The sequence below is a fragment of the Rhinichthys klamathensis genome, unplaced genomic scaffold (assembly GCF_029890125.1).
Source record: "Rhinichthys klamathensis goyatoka isolate OS25496 unplaced genomic scaffold, OSU_Roscu_1.1 h1tg000519l_1, whole genome shotgun sequence".
In the NCBI taxonomy this organism is placed as follows: Eukaryota; Metazoa; Chordata; class Actinopteri; order Cypriniformes; family Leuciscidae; genus Rhinichthys; species Rhinichthys klamathensis.
The window spans coordinates 149,800-170,593 of NW_026606998.1; the positions used below are offsets into that span (position 1 = coordinate 149,800).

The 20,794-nt window shown below is 38.3% G+C and overlaps 1 protein-coding gene across 1 annotated transcript in view; it reads left to right on the plus strand.

Annotated features, from left to right (window-relative positions):
* Nucleotides 1-19,057, plus strand: part of cd276 (CD276 molecule) — a 113,620-nt gene extending 94,563 nt beyond the window's left edge. Inside the window, exon 8 of the mRNA XM_056238332.1 lies at nt 18,826-19,057. The gene's annotated coding sequence lies outside the window, so the exon portion shown is untranslated. The remainder of the gene's footprint in view (nt 1-18,825) is intronic.
* Nucleotides 19,058-20,794: the final 1,737 nt, after the last annotated feature.

A 20,794-nucleotide genomic window follows, 5' to 3' on the forward strand; every position in this document is an offset into this window, starting at 1 on the left:
AATAATACAGGGCTTAGATTATCACAAATAAACACAAGATTTTGACGCATATCCAAGTGTTTGCTGAGCGCGCATGGCACGGAGGCGCGGCCGCGAACACTTGCTTTTTCCTATCAACAGTAGAAACAACTTAAAATAGGCCTACTCTATAATTTCTGGTCATACAGAAAATAATAACACATTATTCGCCACTATGATTTTATTTGTGTAAACTCACAATAACAAGAAAACGTTGTGCTTTTGTAAAATAAAATAAAACAATCATGCGCGCTTTCATGATCTCCGTGAACTGGAGCGCGAGAACTGAAACAAAGTAGGCTATAGCCTAGGCTAAAGCTTGAAGTGTCCACTTTAAAACGAACAAATTCGAATCGAAAGCTAATACATTCTGATGATGTAATCCTTATGAAAGGTGTATTTCTCTCTAAAGGTGCATTCGCGCGGCGCGCCTCAGCGGAGATGGAGATATGTTTTTAGCCGACACTGATTTAGAAAACAATTGTTTATTAATAAACAATTAAAATGACTCGTTATTTTTTCAGACAGATTTATTATCATTAGCCTATAACTCACCTAAATCACCTTGTGGTTCCAGAGACATAAATATGGCTCTTCTCATTCAGCACTGCGGGAAAAATATAATTTCCAGGTTCTAATTTGCCCTTAGAAAACCATTAAAATCTACATTTTGTTCGTATTAAGTTGTGAATATTTTAAATGTTTAATAAAGGGGCAAAAAGTCAAAGAAACATCTGAAATTTAGTCGATATATTATTATTTTTGCACAGCATTTGTGTACAGTTCAAATTAAAAAAAAAAATTTGCTGGTTAACTTTGCATTTTAAATAAAAAAATCACCGTTCATTTTTCGTTTTGCAATACGGGTTAAAAAAGGAAAAACGAATGGACACAAATGTACACTGACCGTTTGGACAGAGTTCTTTATTAAATTCATAAAATAAACAATAATTAGGCTTCAGGAATACTGGATTCTAAACCTCAAAGAAATGCCACAATCAAGACCTCGGGGCAGAAATGAGAGAGAAACACCCAGAAACTCCTTAGCAGTATGCGTCTTTCCCTGCCATTAATGCTTGGATAACACACCACGTCTCATTACATTAATAATAATAATAATGTCTAGTGTGGTGGTGGCTGATAGACCCGTTGCCATGATGTTTAAATTACTTATCGTGAGAGAAAAAAAGGACGTTGTATCGCATAACATCAGTTAATGGAAACGCCGTCATTTCGCAATAGTTTTTTATCGACATTTAGAAAAAATCGCAAAAGTTTTGCGCAAATCTGTAATGGAAACGCGCCTAAATTGCTGCCTTGTATGGTGTGTCTCAGTGGGAAAAATGTTCAGATTCAGGGGACGTTTTTTAACGTCATCAATTAGTTGGGCCGGTGAAAACCACAAATGCCAGGGCCGAATTTTGGTCCCAGTCCGGCCCTGTGTGTGTGTGTGTGTGTGTGTGTTTCTATGAGCGCCTGAGGAGGACTGTGCTTTCTCTCAGTGCTGAGAAACACTGGAAGCGGATGTTCGGAGACGTGAGTGGCGTAATAAGGAAGAAGAAGCGGTCAGGGACGACTCCAGACCTTCACAATGCCTAATTCATTCTTAGTGTGAACTCAAACCAATCACAAGTCAACTATAGGGCTTTAAGGGCAATGTTTGCACTGGAAAAACAAGACAAAATATTATTTTTGCCATGTTGTTTATTGACACATGGAGCAAACACAATATGAGAAGAAACCCAAGACACTGAAAGTTGATCCAGCCAGAGCAACTTCCCTTCAGAAAACACCAGTTCACTTTCTTTATCAAGCGGAGAAGAAATAATGGCTTAAAGACAACATGAACATGTATGAATGAATGAATGAATACATATTTGTATTATTATTTATTGATTTCATTTTTAAATATAAATAAATAAATATTATCAGGATTTATAAAGGTTTCATAATAGTAATTACTACTGCTAATAATAATAATAATAACAACAATCATCATCATTATTATTATTATTTATTTATTTTTAAACTTTTTAAATAAATATTTTCTGGTTTCCTAAAGGTATAATAATAATCATAATTACAATTACTATTACTATTATAATTGATTTATTTTTTAAACTTTTTAAATAAATATTTTCTGGTTTCCTAAAGGTTTACTAATAATAATTAGTATTAATATTGTTATATTTTTTGTTATTATTTTTATTGATTTGTTTGTTTTTGAAACTGTTTAAATATTTTCCAGTTTCATAAAATGTAATGTTAAATAAATAAATTCCCGTTTCATAAAGTTAATCTCTTAACTAAATGCTAAATGACATGCTAGTTTCCTGCTAGTATTATGTTTCACCTGAAAACTCGTCACATTATGGAAGCTAACGGTGTCTTTAACAGGTTAACTAGGACCAGAACTAGTGAGTATTAACTAGTTTCCAGAAACCTACAGCACATTTTCTCTGGACACGAGTCGACACAGCGGCCGCATCTAGTGTAGACAGCATCACTGATTATAATGCTTTTATTTGCTTCTGTCACGTTTCAGTTCCGAAATAAAAGCCAGCATGGACACTTTCCACACAGAACATGTACATCTGTCTTGTAAATGAAAATGTTTTTTTCCAGTGGCTTTATTGTTCTTGCATTATTAATGGTTGTTCCGACATGGATCCCCCAAAGGTGGGACGGAAGGAGGGAAGGAGGAGGGCGAAGGGAGAGAGAGAGAAGAGGACGAGACAGTAGATCAATGACGACTAATGAACACGCCTGGAGTTGGCGTGACACAGGTCGCACTCCTCCAAGCGCTCTCTGTGTCTGAGTTACGTAACCAGCCTGAGGGCTCAATTAAGGGCCATAGATTACCCACAATGCAAAGGCAGGAGACGTGCTATAGCTGGCTTTCTGTACACATCCTTTCTAAAGGAGATCGTGCTGTGAGAGTTTCATATACACTCAAAAATCATGTCTGTGTTTGTACAGGTGAATCTCACGAAGCCTTTCAAGACCTGTCAGAATCAGACGTTATATATTTAATTCAAACAAAAATATCATATTCAAGTCACAGCGCTTCATTCAAAACAGATATCAAAGCAGCTTCACAGTAATAAACAGGAAAATAAACAGTTCATGCTGCAAAATTCATCAATTATGAAACAAATTCAATTATTAAGCAGCTCTAAAAGACAATAGTCAAGTTAAGTCACCTTCATTTATAAAGCGGATTGTTTCAAAGCAGCTTTACAGTTATAATAGAAATTACCGTAACAGATTGTTTAGGCTTTACAACAGCATTAGGATAAAGTTATTGTCCAGCTAACGTTAGTTTTGATTATAAACAATAGTGAACTTTATTATGCTCGATTCAGTTCAAGGTTTGTTCTCATCCTATAGAGTCAGTGCAGTCAGATCAATACTATCACTGAAAATTAACAGCCTTTTAAACGCCACCTAATGAGAACAAAAATATGTATTATTTATTATTATAATACAAAATATATATTTATTATTAATCTTGGAAAAGTATTTTTATATCTTGGTTTTTACTAGGGCTATCAAATGATTAATCGTGATTAATCCCATCCAAAATAAAAGTTTTTTTTACATAATATATGTGGGTGCACTGTGTATAATTATTTTATATATATAAATACACACACATGCTTGTATATATTTAAGAAATATTTTCATGTATATACTGTATATAGATTTATATATCATTTATATTATATATAAATATAAATATTTTATATATAAATAATATTTTTTTCTTAAATATACATGCATGTGTGTGTATTTATATATATACAAAATAATTATACACATTGCACCCACATATATTATGTAAAAAAAACTTTTATTTTGGATGTGATTAATCATTTGACAGCCCTAGTTTTTACATCACGATTTTAGAGGGAAATGTGTTCAATTGTCAATAAAATGATTTCAAAAAGGCAAAAAATCTTACAAAAATATGCTTAACTCTTCCCCCGCCATTAATGGAGTTTTTTATGAAACTTTCCCACATTCAAGTGCTGATGAAAAAAAGAATAGTTGTTGTTGTTTGTTCTTTCCGTTGATGTATTGCATGTTCATACAACACAATATTCTAGGGAAAGTTGAAAACTTGAAAGTTTTGTGAAATAATCAAATCTACTGGTAGGCAACTTTTTTTTTTTTATGCTGGCGGTGAAAGAGTTAATTCTATTATCCAAAATTCCATCATCCAAATATAAATTGCATTATCATATTTTTCCTATAGCTTTTGGATGAACAAGTGAACACAATGAATTTACACTTACAGTACGTATATTCAAGCAAGAGTCAACTATAGAATACGGCTAGCCAAAACGTTATTGTTTTACTGATTAAAATTAGCAGATAACCTGATGATAGATCCCCTGTGGAGTGCAGTGTCGGGGCATGTTGTCACAGAAAAAGCTGTGCAATCACAGTGCTCAGAATGAAACTCATGTAAAGTCTTTAAAGAATTTTATTTTTAATTTTCTTCTTCGTTTGTGGTGGTGCGATCGCCTGGATTGCTCTTTTGCATGTCTTGTTTCCCCATCATCCTGTCAGTGCCGTGAAACGGTCAACAGCTCTGAGCCTCGGGCTCTTTCTGTCAGCAACACTAAATATCTCCACACACAGTGTCCCTACAGAGTCTCTCTGTCTGTTAAACCGTCTCCCACACACACACACACACACACACGCGCGCGTCCGGTCCGATGGGAGCCGCCGGCTTCTTCGGCTTGTCTGTTAAACTATTGCTTCATTCACATGAGCGCACACATACGCTCTACACTTCTCATCAGTCCCGGCTGGAAGTTGGCCTGAATGTTTTAGTTGTTACATGATTTATTAAATTGTTTTCCTGTGTAATTCATTTGCTTGGTGTAAATCATTCAGGAGTGCTAAATATACCTGTGTTTACGTGTGTATTCAGTTTAATAAAAGTTAAAGTGAGAGTGTGTACAAATAGACCTGGGTCTCCCAATGGAACATTTGGTTTCTGAATATTTGGGGTGTTTTTGAGATACAATTGTTATTATTCTTTGGCATTTGAGTCATTCGAGTTGGAAATCAGACTACAATACGCTTGTTTTTCAGTGCAGCCTTTTCTCTTTTTTACTGCGTCACATTCAGTAAAACTTTATTTTGCTCGTTCATCGGCACGTTTCCGACGGGGTAAATTGTGCCGCAGACGCACGTATGAAACCGCATGGGTTTCTGTTTGCCTTGATGTGCCTCAATATGACCCAAGTGAATGATATACTCTTTGATGCGTTTCTGAAGTGTGCTCTTCAAATAAACGAGTGTAAAACCCAGATGTCATTTCACTGGGAATGTGTGTTGCTTTCTAACGGCTGAATAATCTGCAGAAGAGTGTGATCGGTGTCTAATATCCAGCAGAGACCATTGCACTCAACTGAGTTCAGACTACAGGATTTGCTTGTCTTTTACTATAGTCACAGTGTCCGACTGTGCGATTTTGACTCCTAAAATCTTGTTATGAACAAGAAGCATGTCAGAATACAAGTTGCTTTGACACGTGTCTCTAATGTCATGCGTGATGTCATCGAGAAGGAACTATCAACTGACTTCTGGAATCAAGTGTGTAAACAAACAATGGCTACCGAAGCAGCATGTTAGCTTAATGCTAATCCCAGCGCTCACTTTGTTGCTAAAGCTATAGTTCGCCAGCATTTACATTTTTCCACTCTGTCATGGTCGTCCCTCAGGGAAACCTCATAAAGCCAGGAGTGTCCATCGCTCCACAAACCTTTTCTCCACTGCATTATTTCACCCAGCAGAACCAATACCATCATCTCTCTTTCCTTTCGCCGTGTTTGAAAGCGCTTCTGCGCTCCTATTGGCCAACCCCACAGATGTCATGGAGAACTGAAAAAAAAGTCCCTCTCTATATCAGTGTTTCTGAACTCCTGAAACGCCTCCATTGTAGTCTTGAGTTTCTTCCGGGAACGAACACGTCACAATATTCCTCATTATAATAATCCATACGCAGAATAAAGGGGCGGGGCCTGGTTGAGTTAGTTAGTAGTGTGTTAAACTGGCGGTTATGGAAAGGGGCGGGACTTTCCCAAACACACTCGAAGCGCTCGACCAATCACAACACACTGCTCCAGCCGACCAATCAGAGCACAGTGTGCTTTTCAGAAGGAGGGGCTTCATAGAGACAGGAAGTAAACAGAGCGTTACTGACAGACTGGGAAGAGAGGAGCCGCAACAATGGAGAATATGAGGAGAATAATCAACATTCAAGCAGGAAAACTTGTTCTAGACTTCGACTCAACATCAAGACTTTAAAGAAGAGCTTGATAAAAATGATATGAGTATGGGTGGAGGACGCAGGAACACTTTGCATGATATGTTTTTTTGTGCAATCAAAGCAGTTTTAATCTAAAATAAATCTAATTGAAATTCATTTCAGAGACTTTGTTTTGGGATCTGCATGGCCACACGAGACAATCCGCACGCGATGACCTTTAAACGTCCCGAGACGATCCCAGTCCGCCAAATCTGACGTAAACACAGCCGTGCTAATGGCTCCTGCAGTCGGACGGCACGTCTCTGTCCCGGAAACCTCATCGGGGAACGTGTGCGACTTTCATTTGCATGGTTTGCGAGACGCTCAGGTTCAGAAAGAAAGCACTCGCTCCCGTCTCCTCGTCCTCATCTGAATCACCCTGCCTTTGGGGCTTTACCAAAGGAGACTCTTCAAACAAGGCTTTGTACTGAAGTAGCGAATCAAGATTAATGCACTTCCACCGCACGACTCGCTCGAAGGGAGAGAGACCTCGTATAATTAACACCACGGGGCCTGGAAGGAGAGCCAGGGGAGGGAAATCATACAAAATCATGGAAAACAGAGGGAATGATGATGACACGGCTGATTTTCAGCCCGCTCTCCTCTTCCTTGAGTGATGTATTGTTTTGATCGCACAGTCAAAAGCGAGTTTGTTGTAGCCCGGGAGGATCTGGGTTGAGCCGTGTTTATATATCTCATTTCCTTCTGTCGTCATTTTAGTCGGGAGCAATGTTAATTACGTTTGTTTACACAGGGAAATAGTAGATGTTCTTCCCAAAATGTACGTCGTGTCATCATTTGCACACCCCTAATATCATCTCAAAACCAATTGTTCTGCGTCGAATTACTTCTCCGTGTTCATTATTTAGTTTAATTTGAGTTTTACTTAATGATAACCCTGGATGATCCCTGCTTAAGCTTTAAAGCACCATAAAAGTGGTCAAATAGGACCAATTAAAGACTTTGGGTATAACTGGAGTTTGTAAAACTGTGGCAGGTTCAGTGGAAAAAGACGACTTAAAAATTATTTGTCCTTATTTCTCTTGAACTCTTAAGGCCCTCATATGCTCACGGAGAAGTTATTTTTCGTTCTTCGCTTAGGGGTATAACGAAGTTTAAAATATCTTGTTAACGAACATCCCGCTGCCGAGTCGAATCAAGTCAAGTTTTATGTTTAGAGCACAAGTTTAACTCAACCGTAGTTGATCCAAAGTGCTTTACAGTACAATAAGATAAATCAATCAATAAAAAAAATATAGAGAAATGTAGTAGAAAAAGTATCAGAATCATATACATACATACATAACATACAACACAGACTAATTTAAAATCAGTGTTGGGAGTAACGCGTTACAAAAGTAATGCATTACAGTAACATATTACTTTTTGCTGTAACGCAGTAGTGTAAGGCATTACTAATCAATTTTCAGTAATATTTTACTCGGTACATGTTCAGTAAGGCTTGCGTTACAACAGACTTTTAGTTTTAATTGTAAAAAAACAACAAAAAAAAAAAAACAGCAAGACCGCGAGACATTAATGAATGAAAAATGCAAGTAGGCTAAGTTACCTGTTCGTGGTCAGTCAATAGCCGCGTGTGGTGTCCAAGTCTGTAAATAAAGACTAAATGGCAGCGTCTGATATATTTGTATAGTGATTTATTTTTTACAGGAGAGCCGTGAAGTATGATTTCGGCCTCTGTGCTCGCGCTGGCCAGTGGAAAAGCGGTTAATGGTGAAGATGGCATGAAGAAGACTATACATTCGCGAGATGGACGTATCGCATTAGGCTATTCGTTCTGTGTTTCCTTTCTAAACAGTTAGGCTATGTTTATGTGGTATTTTTCATGTTTTCATCACGCAATCATGTTTTTGATGCGGTGGTTCATGTAAGGGCGGCGGCGCTGCCGATAAAGCACCTAAAAGCTGTCACAAAGAACCGGCAAAAGCAATGATTATGAATATGTCAAATATAGCAAGGAGACATTTTAATTGTTTATTAATAAAGTCAAGATGAAGTTGACGATGCTGACTCGTGATCTTCGCAGTAGTGAATGCACCAGAGAGAAATGCACATTTCATTTTATAAGCAGAGTCTGTTTTATTCTGTTTTGAATTGTTCTGTTTACAAGTATAGACATTTCAATATAGATATATTTTTCAGGTCCGTGAATAGGCTACCTTATACGCTGAGTTTCGGTTCATTTATGAGACGCGCTCCAGTTCACCTCCGTGTCGTGATTAGGCCTATCTATAATTGTCTGCTATATTTAGCCTACTTCTTATTTATTAAATCCAGGCAATTGGTTGATGAAACATTGATAAAAATTAAGATACAATTAATAGAAAACGAAATTCACTTTAAAGAAAGGCTTTTGTGTCTTCTGTGTAAGGTCTCTGTGAAAGTTTTAAAGCAGTCTTTTAGTGCCGCTTCAGCGGTCGCGTCCGTAATGGAGAACTGTCACGTCTGTAACATTGTTTTTTCGAAAATAAAATAAAATGAATATTTTATGTTCTGTGGAGAGCCAACCCTTCTTCATCCGATTTGCGCAGTGTAATTCACAGAACTACACACAAAAAAATCGTTGCCTCCTAAAAGTTAAAGATTTTTTTTGTCACGCATGACTGTCTATTTCCCTAATATTAAATATAAAACGCATGTGTAGACTGATATTTTTCTAATGTCTGGACTCCTTTCAGGGAGGAGCCTATGGATAAACAGAGGTTTCAATATTTTGGTATTAATGTATTTTCTGAGAATTTATATTTCAAGTTTTGACTGCAAATGTCATGTCCATAACGCTGGAATTCCCAAATTTTAAATAATTTATCCTCAACTAGTTTTGTGGTGTAGGTCTACGTATTTTAAAATATTAAGTTAACTTCAAATAATACTAATAGTAATTTAAAGATGTGGTAGCATTGGATCTGGACGGTATGGATAACGCTGGGAGTTGGAAGAGGTGTGTCGCGATTCTGCAGGTTCGTGGATCTGAGTGTCGCGATTTCGGTTTCATATCGCATATCTTTACAGCCCTAGTCATTTATAGTTATTTTGGTGAAAGTAACTCAAAAGTAATACAGGAGTAATGTAACGCATTACAATTCTGAGACAGTAATATTGTAAGGTAATGAATTACTTTTAAATAACAGTAACAAGTAATATATAATGTATTACAGTTTGGAAGTAACTTGCACAACACTGTTTAAAATACACACAACTCGATTACATACACATTACTCGAATGCAAGAGAGTAAAAATAGGTCTTTAATCTGGATCTAAAAGCAACCAGAGATGGAGAGGTCCTGTTGTCTAAAGGTAAATTGTTCCAGAGCTTTGGGGCGACTACAGAGAAAGCTCGATCACCGAGAGCGAGGGACAGATAAAGTGCCTGATCACAAGATCTTAGTGACCCAGAGAGCGGCCGAGAGCGGTGTTTACATGAATATGTAGATACAGGTGAAACTCGAAAAATTAGAATATGGTGCAAAAGTTCATTTATTTCAGTAATTCAACTTAAAAGGTGAAACTAATATATTATATAGACTCATTACATGCAAAGTGAGATATTTCAAGCCTTCATTTGTTATAATTTTGATGATTATGGCTTACAGCTTATGAAAACCTTTTCACAATATTCTAATTTTGACTTTGGGGTTCTCTAAGAAACTCTTAGAGGAGATTGATAGGAGAATATTCCTGAAGATGCTCTTTTTTGAACAGATTTCATGTTTCATATTCTAGACGAGCTTTCAGACCATAATCACCGGTTGCACAGAACAGAAGTTACTCTCGACATCGGGACTCAAACGAGTTACACGGTTTCCCGCTGATTTCAAAACCCCAGTTTAATTGTGTTGCTCTCAAAGAAATGCAGGGCGGAAAGTGATGCTTCAGCAAGTTAATTGTGCAAAACATTTACATCCCCCTCAACATATTTACATATTCATATAGGCTATTCTTCAAAATATGGTGTGTGTGAGAGAGAGAGAGAGAGAGAGAGAGAGAGAGAGAGAGAGAGAGAGAGAGAGAGTGTGATTGTGTGTGTGTGTGTGTGTGTGTGAGAGTGTGTGTGAGTGAGTGTGTGAGTGTGTGTGTGTGTGTGTGTGCGCGTGTGTGTGTGTGTGTGTGTGTGTGTGTGTGTGTGTGTGTGTGTGTGTGTGTGTGTGTGTGTGTGTGTGTGTGTGTTGCTCGGGTGATTCCCTTCCTTCCCTGAATTGCATCATCTTCATCCCTGCGCTCCTTGACGCTGGAGTGAGAAGAACAGAAGGTGTTCACACACTGTAAATATATAAATAAGTGTAGTAAGTTTCCCAGCGACAGGAATGAAATATGGCATTCCCATTTCAATGCAAATGAAGTTGAGGATGAATGTTGCAGTGGATTTACAGAGCCTCATCACAAAGAGCGCGTCACAGCAGTGTTTCTCTGCGCTCGACACACACACTCCTATAGGCCGAGGAAATGAAACTGTCTGTCAGCAGAAGCCCGGGTTCCTCGCGCTCTTATCGCTGCGTTAGCATACGGATGTTGATTTAGCATTGCGGCTCTTTTAATGAAAACATGACGGTCCGGGAGAGGCAAACTCCTCCTCAGAGCAACTTTCTGAGGTTTATCATTTGTCCCACAGTGTGAAAATGCCTTCTGATCAATTCTTTTCATTATTCGTCTCCTATTTGTCTTGCCATATTATCGCAGTGCTAAATCAAGTCGCCTCTGTTTAGACATTTGCAATCTGCCTCGTTCATTTCCGAACCGAGACGTGTGGGTTCTGGGAAATTGCACAGGTGTGAAAATATTGTGTTGCGTTCATTTGTATGATCGATTACAGGAGGTGTGTGTGGGCCTCGGAGACTGGCGATGAAGCTGGAGTGAGTCTGTCCTCTCCTCTCTCAGTCGAGCGTCCCTCGCCGCCTCGTTCAGCCATCACTCTTACTTCATTTCCATTCGTTCACAAACTCTCTTTGTCAGACTTGAGAATTCGGAGCCTGTGCTGGAGAGAGAGGTTTGTTTGTCACAAACGCTTTCTGGGATTTAATGCGGTGTGCTGAATAAAGTAGCAGTTTAAATGTGTATATATTAGGGCTGTCAGTGTTAACGCAAACCCATTTTAACGCGATTCATTTTTTTATCGCGCGATTAATGGTCTTTTCGGCCTAGCAAACTTTGTAGTTTTTTTCACATGTTTTTGCAACAGGGCGTGGCGCTGCTTGATGATGAAACCCATTGATTTCAATGGCTTGCGCCGCGCGAGGACGTTTTGTTGCTTCGTCGACCAAAGCGCAAGCGGATCTAGCTAAAACAACAGTCACGACGCCGCACACACTTGTTTGGGTTTGCGAGCCGGCCAAATAGTAGGTTAACGTTACGTTTTGAGTGGATGACGAGCGCGAGACGCCGAAATGGATGCCAATAAGATTCTGAATAGAAATTTTACTTTTAAAAAGTTGCCAAATGGTTCCATTGACGAGACCAAAGTGATCTGTGTGTTTTGTCGTTGTGAACTGAGCTATCATCATCGCAGCACGGCCAGTCTGAAACACCGCTTGATGATGGCCAAGCACACACACACACACACACACACACACACAGCTGATGCGAATTCTCCGCCCCCTCGTCAATATCAGGACCTCGTCAGTATTTCTTTCACCCTTTTATTGATGGACAGTGTTACATTGTGTGAGAGATTATTTGCTCCAAGTGAGAATGTTAGTGTGAAATTGAACACAGTATATGCCAATGTTGTTTTCAATAAAAAACATTTGCACAAAGCAAGCCGATCCACTTTTCCATGTTGATAAAAGCATTAAAATGAGAAAAAATAATGGGACAAAAAGAAATCAAGAGACATTTAGAATAGATAAAAATGTGCGATTAATTGCGATTAATCGCAAGTCAACTGTGACATTAATGCGATTAATCGTGATTAAATATTTTAATCGTGTGACAGCACTAATATATATATATATATATTACATTTTGAATGTATTTGATTAATTGCATGTTTGTTCATTTATGTTATAATATATTACAGTTTTTCTCGATTGCTAAGACACATTTCTTGAAAGCTGCTCTCCTTTTCTCCAAACTGTGAACACAAAGCCCAATTTTCAAGCTATATTCACAAAACCTCAGACTCTTCTTGCAAAACCAAACTTTCACCTCAAAACAGTTCAATCTGTGCTCAAAACTGAACTATGTTGTCAAATCGTGCCCCGAGTCAATCAAAATTAAAAACGCTACTGAACAGTCACTAAACACTACATAGAAAAATAGAAAACACAATGCTCAGGACATGAAGCTGGAGAAATAAATGTTTATTGTTCACTGTATGCTAAATGCATGTTGCAAAACAAAAAAACTGTGCATTTAGCACTTGTACAAAAAGACAAAACAGAAATCTTGTGCATTTACACGTAGCACTTGTAAAAACAAACAGAAATCTTATGCGTTTGCCACTTGTGTACAGTACGCCCATGTAAAAATAAAGTACAAAAATATACAAATAAGTGCATTACTCAGCCACAGCATCATGTCTCTGTACTGGGTCAGGCCACAGGACTTCATCCACGTCACAGGCCACATTTTGTCTGGCCAGGCAACGGGGAAAACCCCTGGCTTGCCGTATCCAGGCTTGGCATGCCTCCACACCTGTGCCACCACAGGCGAGTCCCATGGCTTGCAGGAGATTGACCCTGGTGTAAGGTTGGCGTTCATATACCTTCCACCGCCATGAGGAGAAGAATCCCTCAATGGGATTTAGGAAAGGGGAGGACGGTGGAAGGCAAAGATTGATAAAACCTTGGTTCATATTGAACCACTCTCTAACCTGGAGGGCTCTGTGAAAACTCACATTGTCCCAAACAATACCATAGATGGGATGCTCCTCCTGCTGCCCTAACAGAGCATCTCGCGTGTGATTGAGGGAAATGAGGAGCTGGTGAGTGTTGTAGGGCCCCAGGTTGGCATGATGGTGGACAACCCCATGATTGCTGATGGCAGCACACAATGTGACATTGCCCCCACGCTGCCCAGGAACACCAACAATGGCCCGATGGCCAATCACATTACGGCCTCTCCTTCTCCTTTTGGTGAGATTAAACCCAGCTTCATCCATGTAGATGTATTCATGGGGTCTTTCCATTGCATCCAGTTGAAAAACCCTCTGTAGAAATAGATATCGTTTTGTAAGTGATACGGAAAAAGTGATTTAGGCCACTACAGTAAATCACTACCTAGAGTAATCAACATTGAATGTGTCTGGATATATGCCAACCTGTACATACTGGAATCTTTGCTCTTTGACTCTGTATAGCGGTTTCTGTTGCGCTTGAGGACACGATCAACAGTAGAGAGGCTGACACTGTTGATACCCTCAAAATTTACATGGTCCTCAATGATCTTCTGCTGAATTTCACTCAGTTTAATGGCATTGTTCTCATGGACCATATCAACAATTAGGGTCTCTTGGTGTGGGGAGAACATACCTGTCCTCCCACCCCCACGTGGCGGTCTTTCAATTCTACAAAGAGAGAACATGGAGTTACAAAAAATATACATGGAATACTAGGCCTACAACAGTTAGACCAACCCTCCATTACAATACTACAGTACATTGGTACAGTGATGTACTGAAACATATATTTACTTACAGTATACTGTGGTATAGTATATAGTATGTCATACAGTAATTGCTGTCAACATTTACATACTGTATATAATGTCAAAAAAAAGTTAATTACCTGTTCTCTTCTCTAAATCTTCGGATTATGGTGGACACAGTGAATCTACTGATGTTTGGTTGTACCCTTTGTCCAGCCTCCCTCATCCTCATACCATGGACAAGAACATGGTCAATCACAGTAGCTCTGATTTCATCAGATATTACTGTTCTTTGTCTTCGCTGACCACCTCGACCTCCTCTCACACGAATTCCTCCTCTCAGATTTCTATCCATTGTAGAGCCTCACAAACCAGTGCCCTCTGAACTGGCTTACTGTATATGTTCCCTCACATCATTAGCCACAAGTGTGATCAATTTTGAGTTGTTGTGTTCAAGTGGTGACACCTGTGCTTTAATTGTGTTTGACTTTTGTCACCTGTGCTCACCATTATGCAGCACGGGTGCATCACAATGAAAATGTGTTGGCAAGTTGTGTCTAAACAGGTGAAAAGTGCTTATGGTTTTGCCAAAAGAGTGATTGATTCAATCAGTGGGTTCAGGCAACTGAGCATTTGGTTCAGACAATAGGGTTTAGTGTTTTAGCATTTGAGAAAAACTGTAAAAAAATAATATTAGAATAATTTCTAGAAATTTCTTTTGCAGTCTGATTACCAATAACTGTAGACACAACATATGTGGGCTTTCCAGAGTCTTTGAAATATCAAACCTATATGTATAAATATTTTTCATTTTTAAATGCATTGAATTCATTAAATATTTGCCAAGCACACACACACACACAGTGTTACATTGTGTGAGAGATTATTTGCTCCAAGTGAGAATGTTAGTGTGAAATTGAACACAGTATAAGCCAATGATGTTTTCAATAAAAAACATTTGCACAAAGCAAGCTGATCCACTTTTCCATGTTGATAAGAGCATTAAAATGAGAAAAAATAATGGGACAAAAAGAAATCAAGAGACATTTAAAATAGATTAAAATGTGTGATTAATCGCGAGTTAACTATGACATTAATGCGATTAATCGCGGATAAATATTTTAATCGTTTGACAGCACTAATATATATATATATATATATATATTCTCAAGAATATGAGAATAAGTCACTTTGGATAAAGGCATCTGCCAAATGAATAAATGTAATAATGAAACACCATATAGTGAGAATCAGGATTTAAAGAAAATAGAAGTGAAGAAAATCTTTTAGTTTTAAAGTACACATTTTAAATATAAATACATATATATACAAATATACAAATTTTATTTCAGCCATTAAGTCAACATTGTTTAGTTCACGTTGAAGTACTAAAATAACAAAATAAAGTAAAACTTAATAAAAACACACACATATATATATATAGACAGATTAAAAAAAAGATCAAAAATTGCTGAAAAATTTTAAGTTTTGAAAACTGAAACACTGAAATTTAAATTTAATTAAAAAATATGAACAAAAACCATGTATACCAATAGAAATAACAATGGTGAGAATGCATTTATCTGCACTCTAGTAGTTTTATTGGAGTGTGTTTTAAAAGAAAATACTGTTTCTGTCTTTTTACTTCAAAATGTCATGTTTAACTCAATGTGTTGCAGTACTTGCCACTTTGTAAGTATTTGAGAATTAGCAATTTCTGAGTGAAAATGTTTTCTACACCAATTTTTCTAAAATAAACTGTAATCTAATACACATTTCTCTAATATGAATGTATTTATATTATGTTTAAAGGTAAAGTGTAATTTCTGCATCACTAGCGTTACATTATTTGAACTCTTTCCCTGCTAGCGTTTTTTTTTTTTAAGTTGCCAAAAGCGTCGTGTCATAAATGATGGAGAATCCGTCACTGGCGGGGAAAGAGTTAAATCCATAAAAGCCTTGCGTTGCATTGGAGGTATGCATTTCATCAGTCCGTGCATTCCCTGGGAATCGAACCCATGGCCTTGGCGTTGCTAGCGCCGCGATCTACTGTTCAACACACAGGAATGCCTTTAGAAGCTGCACAAATTGTGCAGATAAAAACAAACATGTGCTTATAAAAGTCGCCTCTGTTGACGTGGAGAATGACACACACCGGCTCCGTGAGTCTGCGTTCAGGCCCGGGAAACACACAGAAATGCACTTGTGCTGAGACTTCACGTCGCCTGCAAACCCTGAGGATCCGGAAGACAGTCGGGAATCTCTCAAGGCGCTCCGGATGACTTGAGCATGGATGACGGGACAGAGAAAGAGTCACTGCCTCATGCCTGAGCTTCACTCGATGTGTTCCCTTCGCCCGCCGTCAGATCGAGTCGAATCTCACTCAAGATGAGCAGTGTGGGCTCGACAGGCGAAGAGGAGCGTTTCAGCCAAGCAAAGGACTTCCGAAACGCATCCGTTTTATTTTAACAGACTGCGTCGTGTTCAGAAGATCTGAGCTGGTCATGTTACGCTGTTCATCTCTGACTCGAAACATGGGAATTAAATGTGAAATGATGCCATAATGATTGATTTGGAGGGAAATATCCAGTGAAAATCTCTTTCTCTTTTGTGTCACACATTCATTTTTATTCTTAAACCAATGCGTTTTCATAGATGTGCTTGAGCGCACCAAAATAAAGCACATTTTCAGACTGACTGTGTTCAGCGTGACTCTAAACTCCACACGCTTCTTTTGCTCAAGGATCCATTTTGTGTGTGAAATCTTTCTGTTTGTTCAGTCTCAACACACACCGCAGGAACATGGCTGATTGCCTCTAATTATATATCTAAACGAACCAACTCCATTCTCCAGCCTGCAATATTGGTTTTCCTCAAATCTTAAAGTTGCAGGGCCTTGTGTGTGACATAATTAAGTTCTGTCCAAGTTAATTCTCTGGCAGGTTTAATGATGCATTTAAAGCTATTCCTCTCGCAGCATTAGCGCTCCTCGGGGAATGAAGTGCAGCTGAGTGCATTAAAAGTTTGGCGTACCTGCTGTAATGCTTTCGGGATCCGTGATTGGATGAGATTGGAGAACGGCTGCCTAATGAAAGCCATCTAAGCCTGTGGTCTTTTAAAGGCGTCTCGTGGTGACGGGAAAGCCGAGATGTTGTGGGCTTCAGTTCAGCGCTTCACGAGAGCATCTCCAGGTTGTGTTGACACAAACTTTGCCTTTGAAGAGAAACTCAACCGGCTTTTAAAAGCCATTTTGAAGTGCGTTCATCTTCATCAAGTGGACTTGGACATTTAACCGCTAATACTCGTAGAGCTACAGTACCGGCTGGCCGTCTTTACCCAGTTATAGTTTATTGTAATGTTCAATTTCGTGAATAGGATATAGGAAAGGAGAACAACACTGAGTATTAATCCACCAGACACCACCGGCATTTGTGCAACGTGAGGAATGATGTGAAAAATTGGACTTAAATTGGCCAGGCCCTGTTAGTCGAACAGGTTTCACAGATTTGGACTCTCAAATCCTATTAATTAAACCTGTGTTCTCCAAATATTTAAATAAAGCCTCTCTGTTATTACGTCTTTGTTCGGGGGTCTAATAGGCATAGATATCCATAATAAAGGCTAGATGTCTCGTCCGCGCTGCTGGCCAATGGAGGTCGACGTCCGCACTGGCGGCCATCTTGTCACAGGCAGCTCGCTCACTCCTAACATTGTGTTTTAATGGTGCATGCACTTTTTAAATAACCATAACTTGCTCAATTTTCCACTGATTTTCAAACGGTTTGGTTTGTTATAAATGTCAGAGATGTAGTTATGACACCAGAATTATAGCCACGTTAATAACGTTTGTAATAAACCAAACCGTTTGTAAATCCGTCAAGATTTCACCGAGATAAGAGTATTTGTGTTGGTGCCGATCACTCATCTTACATCAGGCACCACAGAGCCCGCCAGAAAGCTCCACTATCGGTACCACAGGTATCGCCTCTTGTGCTTTAAACGTGAATTTGCAGCTCTGAATATAATTCATTATTTGTTTATTTTCATGTTTTGTTTATTTTCAATTCAAAATGATGGCCTTTACCATCTCTTGCAAAAAATACTGGTTACTGTCCTGGAAAATATAGCCTGAAATTTCGCACATTTGTCATCTATGGTTATACAATTTTTCTGTTTCATGTTTTCATTTTTACTTTAGTTAACATTTGAGTCTTGTTTTTTTAAGCATTTTTTTTTCAAGTTTTTGTTTTTAAAAATGTGTCTAGTGTTTATTATTTTTATTTTAGATATATTTTAGTTTTAGTTTTTTTTGCACAACAAGGTTAAACTAAACGAACATAAGAAATATTGCTTTGGCAACTAACAGAAGTAACATTTTTATTAAAGATTTTTAAAACGATTGTTTTTCAGTTAACATTTATTACTAACGAAAATGTTTTATTTTTAATTTGGTTTGCTATAATAACCCTGGATTAAAGAATGATATTGCACTATAGTCCCAAGCCTGTGTGTGACTTCATCTTTGAAACATAAATGAAGATCATTCGAATGAAACCTGAGAAGTTTCCCTCCATTGACAGCCGACGCTACCAAACTCTCATGCTTAAAAATGTTCATAAATACATCATAAAAAATAATGCATATGAATCTAGCTGTTTAATTAGTGTTCTGAAGAGACAGATTTGTGTTCATGTATTCACACGTAAACGTGATCAGAGCTCATGCATGGAGCAAATATGGTGAATAAAAGCTTGGAAACGTGATATTAACAATATCTTCATTTGTGTTGTAAATAAAGGGATAATTTTCATTTGTAACTAAAGAAGCGTCTGAGATCAGCTGATTCTCCTCTCGTAAAGTGTGTGTTTCTCTGTTTCAGATCCGCGGCCGGCAGTCAGTGAGCGACACGAACACACACACACACACACACACCATTCCTCCGATCCAGCAGCGCTTCAGAAGGGATTTCAACTTGCGTGTTTCACGCATGGATAGCAGAACTTTACATTTTGACATTTCACTGAGTTTGATTCCCGTGTGCATGAGGGAAGCCGCATGTGGGCCGAAACAGAGCCACGACTGACTTCACGTTCCACCATTGATCTCGAAAACCCAACCAAGCATTGATTGATTCATACGCAGAATTGGACAGATCTGTAAATGCATTGGAAAACCTCCCTTCATATTCTGCACTCGCTTCTAAATATCATCGCGAGTCCGGGTCTATCTCGTGTCCTGGAGGATCTGAGACGTTTGGCATGAGATTGTAATGGCATGCAGAACCTGTTAAAGGGAAAAGCATTGGTTCTGACAAGCTCTCGGCTCCAGCTCTGCATTCGGACGCAACGTCTCTGAAATAATAGAAAGTGAGTAGCTTAAGAAAGCATCTCCGACCAGGAGAGCGCTGGCTCCTCTTTACCAGCGCTCTAATTAATGCCTGCCCGTGAAGAAGCTTGTAGCTGTCAGCGTCTGCAGAAATCCAATAACTTCAGGGAGCAATTTAGATGGAACAGCAGCTTTAAGCTCCAGCAAACTACAAATGGTGCATATGAGACACGCTGAGATCGCGAGTGTTCACGTCTGTAAGTCACACCGCTGGAATCAAACGCAGATTGCATTTTAAAACTCTGTTTTTTATATATCATTTCGTCAGGTACTTTGCATATTGGATGTATTTGAATTTGAAATGTGCCAAAATAATTGGAGGATTTATTGCAAATATCTTGTGCCTGTCTTTTATTACGTATGTAAATTAAAATGGTTTTCACTTTTGAGAAGTTTCCATGACTGCTTATTAATGGCTACCTTTCAAAAGTTTGGAATAATTATGTTTTTTTATGTTTATGAAAGTCTCTTCTGCTCACCAAGGCTGCATTTATTTGATTAAAAATGACAGTAAAAATAGTGAAATATTATTATAATGTAAATCAGCTGTTTTCTGTGTGAATATATAGTAAAGTGTAATTTATTCCTGTGATCAAAGCATCATTACTCCAGTCTTCAGTGTCACATGATCCTTCAGAAATCACTCTAATATGAGGATTTGATGCTCAAGAAACATTTATGATTATTATCAGTGTTAAAAACAGTTATTTACATTCTTATTTCAGGATTCTTTGATGAATAGAAAGTTCAAAAGTACAGCATTTATTTGAAATATAATCTCATTGTAAACATATTTACTGTCACTTTTGATCAATTTCATGCATCCTTGCTGAATAAAAAAGTATTCTTCTTTTCTCTGACTCAACAGATAGTTGTTGTTTTCTTTGCGGTCGCAGGTTTACAGAGATTGTGTGTGTTCTGTCTGACCTATACAGGCTCTTTCTGTGATTTGGTTTCCCGTTAGAAATGATATAGATAGATGAGGGCAAACTGAGGAAGACTTCCCCGTGTCTTCTGTAACTTCTTCACCTCCCAGCCGGAGCAAGTGTCACAGGATTAAAGAGAAAGAAAAGCCAATCTTCAGATAGTTTTGTTGAACATCGCTGTGTGCATTAAGCCTGGCCGCGAGGAATATATCGCCGGATACCAGGAGCTTATATGGACAGTTAAAGGCTGTCCTTATCAGTTACTGTAATATTTCACTATATTCAAAAGTCGAATTTCAAAGTCATCAAAGCTGATCGGCTCCAACTTAGAGAAGCCGTCCATGTTTAATGTCCAGCGATGCTTTAGCCTTGACTTTCGTTTCCGTTTTCTTTTTGAAGAATCGGTTTGGAGACGAGATGTCAAAACCCAAGGCCTTTCCAATTTTCAAGGCTGTCACATTTTTAAAGAAATAGCAATTATTTAAATATGAATACCATTATGCATGCAGTAGTAATGTGATAGGGTTGTCATTTTTC